We start from the raw sequence: 14,817 nt of genomic DNA on the forward strand, positions 1-14,817 counted from the left end.
CTGGGCAGCGCCAATTGTTGCCCTATCTTTTTATATAGTATTTTGTATCATCCGTGCACGTGTCGTTTCTGGTCACCATGGACGTCGAAGGGCAACGGAAGTAAACTAAACATTGCGAACTCAACTTAAACCTTTTATGTGAATTATTACATTGTGAGCTGATTTTTTTTAATGGAAAGATATTAATTTCGTTATTACTAAGTTTAGGTAACTATTTCTATATGTAATGATTCTCATCGATTTGCCGCCTTTCGAGTAACTGCCGACCCAAGCGACGCTCAATCTGCCTGCCCCCACGGGATTCCTAGATCATAGTCACTGATTACCTAGCGACCTAAAAATGCTTCTACGATCCAGTCTGAATTTGATCTGTCTCACACTGAGATTTTTAAACGGATTTTTACGGGAAATTATTGACAGCCTAAAATATTGGGACCATATCTGTATAAAACCAACGAGGACACTTAGGTAAAGTGACGCATGGATTTAGTTGGAAGCGATTTGTGCAGTTTTCCACTGTGGATATACAATATCTATATCACAATTAATTAGTATATTACAAACATATCTTGTATTTTCATTAATAGCAAATTATTGTCAAAAATGTAAGAATAAGTACCATCAAGTACCTATAGGTGCACCATAGATTCATAACGGTGTGCATCTACGTCATAACATCAGTGATTGAATTCCGACGGAAACGAATCTAAAAATTAGGATTCGCAAAAATTTATCATGCTGACAATTAATTGATCATGAAACAACTAAATACATATTTTAACTGGTAGGCACATGATTTCGCTTACAATTTTTTGTTTACTTTATATTTTCTGTATTATTCAGATATATATGAACACAAAACATTTTCCGCTTTTCATAGCTTTTCATTCTCTTGAAGCTAGTAGATCACTTCTGTTCTTAAAGCTTTTTCCCTGCTCTCACGTGGTAAAGTTTCCAATACCTATTTTGGGTGAAAGCTGTTTCCTCATGTCAGGCTCACCGGGCGCCAATTAATAGCGAGGGCTGTGCGGCTGGTCAATGCACCCCCTAGAGATGTTGATATTTTTAGCGATGCATTATGTAGGTATTTTGTTTTTAAAATTCTATTTTATTGTTTAATTTGTATTTTTATTGAATTAATGTTGTTTTATTTTATTTTATTTCTTTTGCTTTGTTTTTTTCTTAACTAAGTTGATTTACCTTTTTATTCTAAATGTCATATTGTGAACGTCTTGAATTAATAATTTGTTATGTGTTCAATGTGTCTTTTTAAAATAAATAAATCATATACTAGGTACAAATCATGGCTCATGGCTGCACACCAAAATCACCGAAAAGTAGAAAATAAAGAACACAATCTAATGTGTATTTTTAAATGTTATTTATGTTGAAAAAGTGAGCAATTCATAATTATTGGCTTGTAATAGTATAGGTACAGATCACAGAATAGATTAATTTTGTGTTTCCTGCTAGAGATTATAAATATTCTCCAATATCGACCATGTCCGATCCCAATAAGATCATATATGGGCCTCCATAGAGTGGAGGTTTGTATAAACAGATTTTGTTTTTACGAGAAATTGATATCAGCCACTTGCTCAACCTATTAGGTCCACACTCTGACTCAAACACAAATTGAAAAACAATATTTGTACTTGTCAGACCCAGGATTCGTACCTGGTACCCATATAATTTTATATCGATTTATATTATTATATAAAATATATTTTTTATCGTAAATATTTCACTATATAATTTTAACATTAATTTTACCAATGGTTTTGTAAATGCGTTTAAAAATTAATACATTTAAAAAATCTTAGCACCATTGCACATGGATGTACTGAAATATGACTATATTCTAAAACATTAGATCGAGAGGTTTAAAAGAATACTACTTTATGTAAGAAAAATACTTTATGCAGTCATCAAATCTTTAAAATAAATATAAAGGATAATAAGGCCTCAAAATAATATAAATATATTATCTAAAACGTTTAAGGAATGTTCAGGCTAATGCTTTGAAAATACCATAAAATCTCCATTTGACCTACGTTGGGCATGTGGGCCGTTAATGAATTAAAGAAAAACCAACCAACTCTGTCTGTAATAACATGTAAAATAAGTAAAAATGAGAAACTATTATGGTTTGGTTTAGGCAGGGTTTAATTGAATTTAAAAACTACACCATCTGAAAATTGTATTCTTAGTTCAATGAAAATAAATAAGTATGACTGATAAAGTTTTTACAGTCTACCTCCACCCCTCGCCACTGATGAAAATATACGTAGTAGGTAGGTATATAGTTGAGAAATGATTTTGACACACTTTTTTAACGTGTCCACATTAATAATAAGATTTTATTCCATAACAATTATTCAGTAAATGAATGTCGGCCATATTGGAATCATATTATTTTAGTGGATATGACAAAAATTGTAATGAATTTCAAAATTACTGTCAGCAATCAATGATAATATAAATTGAAGATAATTAACTATCTACATCAGTGGTTTCCAAACTTTATGTTACTACGCCTCCCTTTTAAAAAATCTAATCTTGGCGCCTCCCCCCTTTATTTCATTAAATAATACAGACACCTTTTTAAATAGCCAACAATGTACTAATAAAAAAAAATTTACTACTTTTTTTTTACTTTAATTTTTAAATTAATATGTTTTTCATGCGAAGAATTTGCTTGACTTTTTTTACTATTAATAAAATAATGTGAAAAGTGCAATAGCAAACTAACCAAGAACTCATGAAGTAGATTTTTGTTTGCTTCAATATATCTTGCGTAGAAATCATTTAAAAGTGGAGACATGGCGAACTTATTTTTTTTGTAATTTTGATTTCCAAAGCTCCAATTTTTTATGAATGCCTTCACTTTGTCTTTTTAAATCAGTGAATGCATTAGTGGTCCTTGCATTGATTTATTCACTCATTTTTTTTAATTTCAACGAAATAGACAAGTTTAACAACAAAATTATCGTTCCTAAGCAAATTTTCCTCAAATTTCAACATTATGATTTGATTCTTTTATTTAATTTTTTCACGAGATAGCCAGCGCGCTTCACAATAGTATAGAGGTGAGGTATGATAAAATTAGTCTCCATATTTTCAGACAGGTTTGCAAACAACCTTTTATAGGACTGTTTTTTTGTGTAGTTTATAATTAGCGGCCGTTTTATAAACTATGCATTTGCAAACTGCAAACTTGTGGCTACATTAATTATTGTGTTAAACTTTTCACGCCTCCCTTTGCAACACTTAGCGCCGCCCAGTTTGGAAATCGCTGATCTACATCATAGGTTAGCATTTTTCACTGTTTCTTTCGAAACATCAATAAAAACAAAAGTGAATGAGTTTTACAGGGTATTTTTTTTGTTAAATGCGTTTTTTTCGCGGGGCGAAACACAAAAAGCATTCAATCGTAATAAATTAACTCCACGCCTATTGCAGCGCAGCACGTGGCCTTAACTACTGAGCCATGCAGTGAGAACACAACTAATAAAATAAATAATGAACTAATAAATGATAACCGTTTATGCTTTTGCTCTAATATTTGACAGTTGTTGTAACGGATTAGTGAGTACCTATACCTATCTACAGAGTGTAACAAAAAAGATTGAAGTAATTTCACATTTTACAAAAATAATGTTTTTCACTCTTTAAAATCAATACTCTTCTACGTAAAATAGTAGGTAGTACATCTAAAAACTCTAATTTTACAGAATAGCAGTTCAAAGTAAAACAAATGGTAGTAATTTATATAAGTAGGTAGATTATATATTATAAAAGTTTGACAGATTTCTTAAGGGGGGACATCCTCAGCGTAAATAAAAATGGAGTTTTTATTGCATTTTAAAAGCATGATCCTGGAAATTCCTTAAACGTAGATAATAAGATAAATCCTTAGATAATCTATTTATATAATTTTTAAGCCTTATTTTCCTTTATATTTATTTTAAACATTTGATGACTGCATAAAGTATTTTTATTATATAAAATAGTATTCTTTTAAACCTCTTACTCTAATGTTTTAGAATATAGTCATATTTCAGTACATACATGTGCAGTGGTGTTAAGATTTTTTACGTTTATTAATTTTTAAACGCATTTATAAAACCATTAGTATAATTTATGTCGACATTATTATAGTGAAATATTTACGATAAAAATTATATTGATAATCTCTGTGATCCCAAATTTGACAAGAATTAGGCATTATATTATTCAAAAAATGGGCAAGGTTAACACATTTGAAGATAATTCTAAAGATACTTATTTTAAGCTATGTCTTTGAACATTCAAGTGTGATTAACATCTTACGAATAATGATTGCTTTATAACAATTATTGACCTAAGAATAAGGTAGTGTTTTTTTGAAATACGCCATTTTTTTGCGCTGAGCATGTCCGCCTTTAAGCGGCAATTTTTTTTTGACGCAGATGACGTAATCGATTTATCATAAGATTGAAAGGGGGGGGGGGTGTTTTTAAACAAAGTCAATCATTCAACTATTAAACCATAACGAAATCTTATATAAATGCGTATTTCTCACAAATTGAGTATTAATATGACCCAAAGTATAACAAAATCATTGCAAGTGGTTATCAAATGCGCATAATTAAGTGTCCGTTTATATAGTCTACGCTGCCTTGTATTTTAGACATGTAGTTGCCACAGGTTTTCTCTTCTACTAATACGGGCCTTGCGTACCGTAGAATTCTTTGGGAGGGCTGTTCGACAGACAAATCATGCGGGTCACGATCCACAGTCAAGAAGTCCTGACACCTGATGAAGAAACGTATTATTCCATTTACCTGTACCTATAGCTCGTATTTTATTCGTTTGTGGGAGGGGAGTCCGGACCCGACCCTAGTAGCATACACTCTATCATAGTACATATACAATATATTTTTCTAGAATTAAAAAAAACGTATTTATTTATTTATATTGTAAGCCATTCTGTACTACTATACTAATAAACATTGGGCCTACCCCAATTTTATTTCCGTGGAGTGTCGATAGTAGACCAGGGGTTGTCAACATGATCCTTTCGGGCCACTAGTGGGCGTTCCAGCTTTCATGGTGGGCGCTAGGGGTTTTAAAAACATTTTTATTATCATAAAATTGATATTTATTTGAAGGAAAAGTGCCAATAATAATTGTATTATGTATTAATATATACAGTGAGTTGTTTTATAAAGATTTATTCTGCGAAACTTAGCGAAAGTATTTGGTAAGTAATTATTATTATATGTTTTAACTTGCTGTAATTCTGCTTATAAATTTTATAAAGTAAAAATACTTCCCTACTTTATAAATCACCATTATTGTGGAACCGGTGGGCGGTTAGACAATTTTACTACTAACATAAATACAAAAGTGTGCGGTATGTATAAAAAGGTTGACTACCCCTGCTGTAGACTGTATTGTGAGCAGAGTAGAGGATCATTATCTAAAACGTAGTAATTGGTAGGCGGGACTGATGAAGTTTTGTTTATTTACAACACATATAAACAAATAACGGTTTGTTTATAAAACTGATGACGTGTAAAGGAACACTTTTTAACAATTTACGATATACGGGTAGGTACCTACCCCTTGTTAGAATGTGTGATAGTGAAATTTGGGGGTAGCACAGAATAATTATTCCCTGGGAGGGGAGGTAGAGTAGCTGCATTAATTATTAGTGCTGGGGCTGGGAATTTTTGACAATAGATGAATGTTCGGTAATCTTCGGTTTCGGTGAGTGAATCGCGAACACGAGATCGAAATTGGCAAAAGAATAGTTTAATAGTAAAATTATTACTTATAAAACTGTTTGACATAATAGGCAGCCAGTAGGAGTATAATTAAAATAATTACAAGAAACTATTTATATAAACAAAAAATAGCTTTTTATATACAACGTTTTTAAATTTTCTGTTGAACCATATACACTTGACTTGACTAGCTTAAACGATCAAAAAAATTTGTACTTGATAGAAATACTGAACAATTAAATGTCATTTCATATTGATTTCCATAGTAACGCACGTATATATTATTTAATAATTTAGTTGCTAGGATCCCCTAGCAACCAATAATGGTATCGAAATAACTTTTCATACAAAACATAATTAACTGACAATGAATTCAATTCTACTTAAAGATGGCTAAAAGTATTGAAAAATGCATTGGCATCGTGTTCTAATATATTCTAAAAGTTTGAAATGTCTAGCTAGTCTGGAAGTTAGTTAAAAATCGATTGCAAGATTTGTACCGGACAAACAACCACTGGATAAATAAGAATACGACCTAAGAAAAACGTTGTAATATATTTGAAGAGTGTATTAAAAATACTGGTTTCGAGATAATGTTTGTATTATACAAATGAAATAGTTAACTTTACATAATATGGTTTAAAATAGATGACAGTGATTGTTTTGTATAGGTATCATTATAAAAATTGGTTTATCTAAGTTATCTCACTGTTGCTTTGACGTTACTGGCCAATTTTAATAAATACAATAGTGTCATTTTTCTTTAAAAACTTTGAAAAACAAACTGTACCTGCCTATTATAATTTATATTGATTGTGTGAATTAAAATTTATTTTAAAACTTGCAATTATCTGCAGTGAACAGACTGTACTGAAAAAATCGTTATAGTTATTATTTGCAGGTGCCACTGTTAATTTATAATAATTAGTCTACTTTTTTTGAACATGTTCGATCCTAATAGGGTCATTTGGGCCTTCACAGAGTGGAGGTTTTTATTGTAATATATTTTTGTTTTTACGAGAAACATATTATGATAGCCTCTTCCATACTCCAAAAACGCGTTGATAAAATAAATAATATGTATTATGTATTATAATTATTATTATTTTTTAGTCGTTCATCCATCTTGGGCGTACAAAGGCGATGCTTATACCAGCAGAGGCACCTAGCGGAAAAATACAAAGCTTTTGATTTGGGACATTTTTGGATAATAAAATTTACCATTTCAACTGTATTAATTAATAAATATGTAAGATCTGAAAACATTAAAAAGATTTTTTTGAGTCAAAGATAAACTTACAATTGTAAAAAAAATGTGAATTTGTGACATATTTATGCCGACAGTTACGTTATTATTACATTATATTTTATGGTCATATTTATTAATAAAATTTAGTTTATTAAGTTTTCAATTTTTAACTGTGTAGATTTTTGACTAGGTGCATCTGCTGGTATAAGGAATAAGAAATAATTCACATACATCATAGCCAGGTCGATAGCTTAGAGGTCAAACTACTTACCCAGTGTCACTGTTAATTAAAAATAATATTAAACATTAAATAGGATCGATTAGAAAAGTAATATGTAGGTACCTTCTTTCATTAACGGGTTTCCACCATGCATTTAAGGGTTAATGGGGTAATAAATTTTAAAAATATATTTATATCACTGCTGTGTCATGTAAGTAATAGCTTTCAGTAATCGATTGGAATAGTTATTTTAAAATCGATTTTTTCACTTTATCTCACTGTTACTTACAGGCAGCAGCAGTGGCGAAGGGTGGAGGTAGGCTGTTACGATCCTCCATAAATAGTGCACATTAAACTTTGTCAGTCATACGTATTTGTTTTTCAATTAAACCCGGCGAAAACCGGGCCATAATAGATAATAATCAAAAAAATGTCTATATATAAAATATCTAAAATTATACAATTAAATCATACATAACTTTGGATAATTTATAGTTAGAGCAATATATTTTGTTTATCTATTATAGTTTGGTTTAGGCAAGGCTTAATGAATTTAAAAAAGTTAAACAAAAATAATTTGTGTAATATGTATTCTAGTGCACAATTTGTATTCTAGTGCACAGTGTGTAATATGTATTCTAGTGCACAATTTTGTCGTATCGCCCAAAATATACCAAAACTATTATAGTTTTTTGCAGGGTTTAGTTGATTATTTTTTTAAAACTCAGTAACACCATCTGTTAACTGTAATCTTAGTTCAATAAAAACAAATACGTATGGTTAACAAAGCTTAATCTGCACTATTTATGGCAGATCTTAACAGCCTACATCCACCCTTCGCTACTGGATAGCGGTATGCGTCCGAGGTTTTTGAAGTCTATAAATTATATTAATAATAAAAAGAAACATACTCCTACAAAATTTTTGATTATTTCTTTAACACAACATGGCACTCATTCACCACCACCATAAGTAATAAACAGTTAATGAGGGTGAAATATTGCTGTTTTCCGTTGATTTTTTTCACAGCACACCGTTCGCAGTGTGCCGATTCGGAAATCGAACCCAATTAGTTGCTACAAATTGGATTTTATTACCAGCTGAATTGAGTGCAGGGGAGGAAATTTTTTAAGCACTAGTTACTAAATTATAATAACTATGTATGTTGTAGACCAGTGATTCTCAACATTTATTTGTCGGAGGTCGGAGAAACCATTGATTTTTTTTTTGTAAATTCTCAAGAGGAAAAAAATGATAAAGGTACATTTTAACTAATGCGAATACTCTCATAGAAATTGTATTGTTTCTTAAATAAACAGATACATATAGGCAACAGTGACAATTGCATTATAATGAGGGTCAGATTAAAATTTGCATTAATTTGTATAATATGTCATTATAATATCTACCCAACACATCTGTAGCCAAACTTTAGATGTTTATTGCATAAATACATAATACCTATTGTATGTAGTAGGTAGGGAATCCAATCTCGAGCCAAAATTCTGATCCCGGGATTTCGGGATTACAATTTGACAATCCCGGGACTGGCATTTTTTTCCATTGTTAATATAGAATTTTTATATTTACAAATAACATTGATAAAATCGGTCAAAAATAAATCTAGTATAATTTATACTATTTAAGACATTTATTGTTAATATTATATACGTTCAATCTTGGAAATACATAAGTTTAATGGAGTAAATAATATTGTAATATAAATAATAATGTGAATTTAATATGAGATTGCTGTTTCTGACAGTAAAGACTTAATGAATGGGTTATCGAGATTTAATATAGTAAAGCAAATCATGATGTACTTATGGCCTTTCCGCTTCATAAATCTAATTAGTCAGCCAAATATGTAACTTCCGTAATACGTATGAGATCACGGTGGAATTACTTTGTTAATAGTGCGAAGCATTGTTTTTTTCCAATTTTTCTCATTTTTATTAATTTATGTGAAAAAAATAAAATGAATCGGCAACTTACACATGGGTATAAATCAAACTTCATTAAAACTCAGTTTATTTCTAATAAAGTTATTTGTTATTAAAAGTATTTTATCTGTTATATTTTCGTTTTTATTTTATTTCCATAAAAATTCATAAAAAAATCAACCCCTAAAGTTTCGGGATTATGTTTATCAATCCCGGGATTCATAGGTATCGAAAATAGCTCGGGATCCCGGGATTGGAATCCCTAGTAGTAGGTACATTTTCAAAACTTAATTCCATTTACATTGTAATAATGGCGATTCTTAGAGATTTTTGTCAATAATGCCTATAACGTTTTCTAGAGAAATTTTTCATTATTGTGTTCAGTGATATTGTATGGTATAGTGTTGTAGGGATAACTATATAAATGCTTACTGATTAGTGATTACGAAATAAAAATTGTGTTTGTGTTTGCTCAGTTGCTGTTTTTGGGGAATTCAGAAGCTTTTATAAATCCGATACCATAGTTCAATAGGGAAGTAGCTAAAAAAAGCACGTTCTAGGTCTAAGAAAATGGCATTTGAAATTTTTGCACAAATCTTCTTTTCAATTTTAAGTAATTAATTTTTTGGGGTACCAAATATATATTTTTTATTTTGCCTAAAAGAATTCAGCAAAAGAATATATACCTTCCCAGATATTCCCAAATATTATGCTCGAATTAATGATTAATCCCAGAAAGGGGTATTCGATTTTATAACTTACCTATAGAATACATATTAAAATTACTTTTTTTTGCTGAATTATAAAGAAAAAGCCTTTCTATATCGAATGGCATTATTATTATAAACCCTTGAAATTTTCAGTTGTTTTTTAGGATATCGATTTAATAGATAAAAACCAAGCATTCACAAATCGCGGATTTTAACGGTCGCACACTTCAGTGGCTAACTTTCAAAACTGGACATGTCCATATATGCCGAAAATGAGTTATTATCGGAATATCATTCTATAACCTCATACACGCTTTGTTGACTTTCAAAAATAGCCACAAAACACCAATTTCATATTGAAAAGAGGTTTCAAAAAGTAGGTTGACATTCAAATAGGGGCACGCCCAACGTTGTTGACATTCGAAATGAGACATGTCACTCTCAGCTAATGGCGGGACTGTATTGAGTCACGTGACGAAGTATGTTGTCATACAATCTGACAGTTTGGTTTTTGTCGCCTGCGTGTTTTCGCTCTGTGTTTTTATTTGAAAAGTTCATTTATCTCTGAGGAGTGAATAGTGGACATGTCCAGTTTTGAAAAATAACCACTGACTTGCGTTAGCCGATAATTACAAAATTGTTTCACGTCTATAGTGATAGTTAGTGCTTTTAACCTTTTCTCCCGAGTTTTGTAAATTTTCGAAGGACAGAACCCGGTACAATATGAACACCTAGATTCTAGATACCCACTGATTAGACATTCTTTATTATGACACATTGCTAATAACTTTGAATACAAATTGATTATGTAAGATTACATAGTGCAAACGAATTAACATCGATATTTAACAATGTTGATATCTTCAAGAGTTTGTTACAAAATTGTTTACTAGTTACTTAATCATCCTAATAATGCATTTATAACATCATTAGCTGTGTAAGGCGGTCAATTAACAATATTCATCATAGTCGGTTTGCAACATTAGCCAATTTATACAAATAACCGCAAGAGTGGCAATAAAACACAAAGAAAGATAATCACAGGTGGACGGGCAGGTAATAAATACTTTGCACCTGAGACCAGTGGAGTGCTAAATAGTATATTAATATATTTTATATTATTCAGCATGAAGATTACTCAAACGTATTTGTGGTTATGTAAATGTGCATTGAGTACCTACATATTTTTTTATGTAATACGTGGTATATTATTTCAAGTTACCACACAAATTTAGCACTTACCAATTCATACCAGTTAAAATTCGAATTTATTTATTTACCACCAGCAAACATTACGAACTACAATAATTCAAGACACCCATTAATGGTACAAAGAAAATAAAGTAAATATCACTATAAGAATAAAAGAAGAAGATAACAATTAATATACTTAGGTACGTACTTACTTTATTCATAGCATCGGAGTAATCACAAAGTCACGACATTTTGCACCAGCATCCCGTCTTGTACCTTTTACCAAGGCCATCCGCTCACGTGAATACTCAAAAAAGGCGACACTGAAACTCCAGTGTCTAGCTAATAAACGTCCACGACCAAAACCGAAGAGACGCGACATGCTAGTCTCCCAGTTTCCAGTCACTCATAAAACAGTGGTACCAATATCAGTAGATTCGATGAAAAATCATATTTTATTACCAAGACTGGTAGCACTGAACTGAACTAAACAAGCAATAACAAGTCAAGACGTCGAAAGTTAAAGATGGGCGAACCGATTTTTAATTTAGAATGATGACGAGAAATACTCCTGCCTGTATAATTACAGGCTGCCAGAATATTCCCGTAAAGAAATTACAGAAAAAGCTTAAAATTAAGTAGGGAAGACAATGGGTTTGACAGTTTTAGGTTATGAGATTATTAGGTTTCAGTAGCGTCGTGTGCGAAGCATCAGTCACTGGCCAGTTTATGAGGTCCATCACCAACCAGTTCGTCAGATTTTAGTTTCTGCGTGAGCGGATGGACTAACACATAAGGGAACGAAAGCCACAGGGACGAAATATATACGGTCGTCTCTGTGTTGCAAGGGTACCGAGTATCACACTGTCTTGCGGCATCATGAACACATTTCCGAACCACGTGAGCCCGCCCCTCTTGTTATTCACATCCATCACCATCGCATCAAGAATAGAAACGTCAACATACGAACTCGAGTGTTTGTAACGCGGTCGTACCGAGTAGGTACTCATACAATTCGGTAGAGAAATCGATTCTCAAATCTCATACAAATAATATAGATATATCAAAAGAAATTAAATGAAAATATAAACAGTATAATGAATCTTATTGACTGAAATAGATAAACCCTATCATAAAAGCTTGTCAAACAATGTCCATTAAAACTCTCGCTCTTTCTGAAAAACGCAGAATAAATCGATAACCAAAGCTGTTTTGCACATATGGTGCTCTTCCAATTGGCATAACCAGTGGCAGGTTAATACTAGACATTACAAGATTAAACATCAGATAGTCCTAATTTAATTGTCAGGGATATACAGATCAACATTATAAAGAATGAAAGATTACTCATAGGGAATAAAGAGTAGGTATGTATGAATGTATAACATATTATATTTTAAAGGAAACAAATGTTATTGTTTTATGAGGGAAATGATGTCGCATGACATTATTTGGATATAGCAACAAACACTTTTAAATTTATAAAGCATTAAGCCGGATCTCACATCAAAACTCGTCCGCCTAACAATGTGTCGAATACGCCGATATGAAGTCATCGTTATTCACAAAACACACGTTGCCAAATGGAGCATGGCAATGCAAATGGCATGTTGGTCGAATGCGACTAGTTTGAAAAAACATCTGCTGTTGCAACCAACAAGTTGCATACTTCTCGGGCTCCGAGTCGATGACGCCAGGTCGCATACAAACACCTACGAATTGGTCATTCCTAAACCGGCTCGCCGATCGCCGCATTCAAATATCTATACGTTTTGAAGGCTATGTGCGACTGTCGCTAGGTAGATGTGCGCGGTCTTCATATGCAACACTGAATCGCCGTTCTCGGAAGGTTTGATTTATGGCTGTGCAGCAGATGAAGCGAGTTTAGATGTTAGAGCCGGCTAAGAGTTTTATCACAGTAAGATATATAGATCATTTCGACGTTTATACGGACGAGATATCTACCTACACCAATTGAAAAAAAAATCCTTATTGACAGGTTATAAACAATAATTCTATCTTTGCGAGAATAGTGTTCAGTATAAGGGCATATAGTTAGTGCCAAAAAAACATAGAAATATTGTATAGTGAGTAGGTAGGTCTATTAATATTTTAAATAAAAATAAAACATCTTTGCCCCTTTGTCCGTTTTGTTCCGTGGCAAAAAATATGTAGTGGCTATTATATTGTTGCTAGTTTACGAATTAGAGGAAGCGTTGAATAAGGGCAATAAAGCTGAAATGCTTTGATGTATTTTTTAAAGAAAATTTGAATGAAATTGACGAAATAAAAGCAGGTGAAGTGTTAACTCGATTTTCAGACCAATTTATTCCTTCAAAGGGTTTTAAAATATGCACGCTGTATTATAAAGTGTGCTGGAAAGGGAAATACTTAATTGCAAAATTTATACTATGGTGATTGAAGTAAATTTAGTGGTGTAAAATAAAATAGAATAATAATCATTATCTACCGATATTTGTTTAATATAACATGATAATATGACACTACAACCATTAGGGAGTATGTAACTTGTTCGGAAGGATTAACTACATAATAGTTTTATTGATTAAATTAATAAAACAAAAATTATTTTAGTACTTATTCAACTTTTGCCCAATAAATCTGAACCGGTTTCGTCCTCCTCAGAGGGACATTTTCAACGAATTTTAACGAATATGAATAGGTACCCTCTGATATAAAAAAATGACAGAGGAACCGTACAAAGTATTTAATAAAAAAATCAATGTATCTCTTCTCCAGAATCATTATCGTGGCCAACACATCCTGAAGCGGGCCCCCAGGCCAGGATCTTTGGCGCGGGCCCCCCTACCCATCGCTTATGTTAAAGGCAGTCTGTCGCACTACAGTGGCGTTTTTCAGATGGTGTTCGAGGTCAAATAAAATTCAGTATATTTTTAGTGATTTTTTAACGAATTAAAAAATTTTTTTTTTTTTTACCATTAGAGAAAATTTAAGATTTGTGTTTATCTCATTTATCTGGACGAATCGCCACGCCGGGCCCCTAGGCTACAGCCCTGTCAGCCCCCCTCCCCCCTTGTGGGGGCCTAAGTAGATGACAGTGGCGCCCACGTTGGCCGCGCGGCTTAAGCGTTGGACTATCACGCCGTGGGTCCCAGGTTCGAATCCTGGGTCTGGCAAGTACACATATTGTTTTTTCAATTTGTGTGTGAGTCACGGTATGGACGTAATAGATTGAGCAAGTGGCTGACATCCATTTCTCGTAAAAAATAAAAATCTGTTAATACAAACCTCGAGAAAATCGGACATGTAACGTAAGTGCATGTCACTGGTTTGAACTGTTTCGAGGCCTCCTTCTAAATCTTCTGATGAATCGACTGTGCCACCTGCGTTAAAGAAGATCGCATTCAGCAATGCACCGAGCCCACCTGATGATGCTATCAAATGAGAGAAATAATAGTCATGCTTTTATTTGCAACTATATTCCTAAGTACTGTAAACAAAAGAGAAACATATTAAAAGGTAGTAGTGGGAAAGGGATGCAGATATAAAATCAAAGAGGGTGAATGGAATAACGAGGTATCGAAAATGAAACGGGGAGGAAAAGAGGCAAGGTGGGAAAGAGCATAATAGGGAGCGGAAGAGAGGGGTCTCGTGAAGGAAGGTAAGGTTGTAAAACGATAAAACAATAATACAACAATCCAACTGCTCGTCACGCAACAAACAGGCAGAAGCTAACAAGAGGGAATAT

The sequence above is a fragment of the Rhyacophila brunnea genome, unplaced genomic scaffold (assembly GCF_057557595.1).
Source record: "Rhyacophila brunnea isolate RB1 unplaced genomic scaffold, BYU_Rbru_1.0 scaffold_5, whole genome shotgun sequence".
NCBI lineage: Eukaryota > Metazoa > Arthropoda > Insecta > Trichoptera > Rhyacophilidae > Rhyacophila > Rhyacophila brunnea.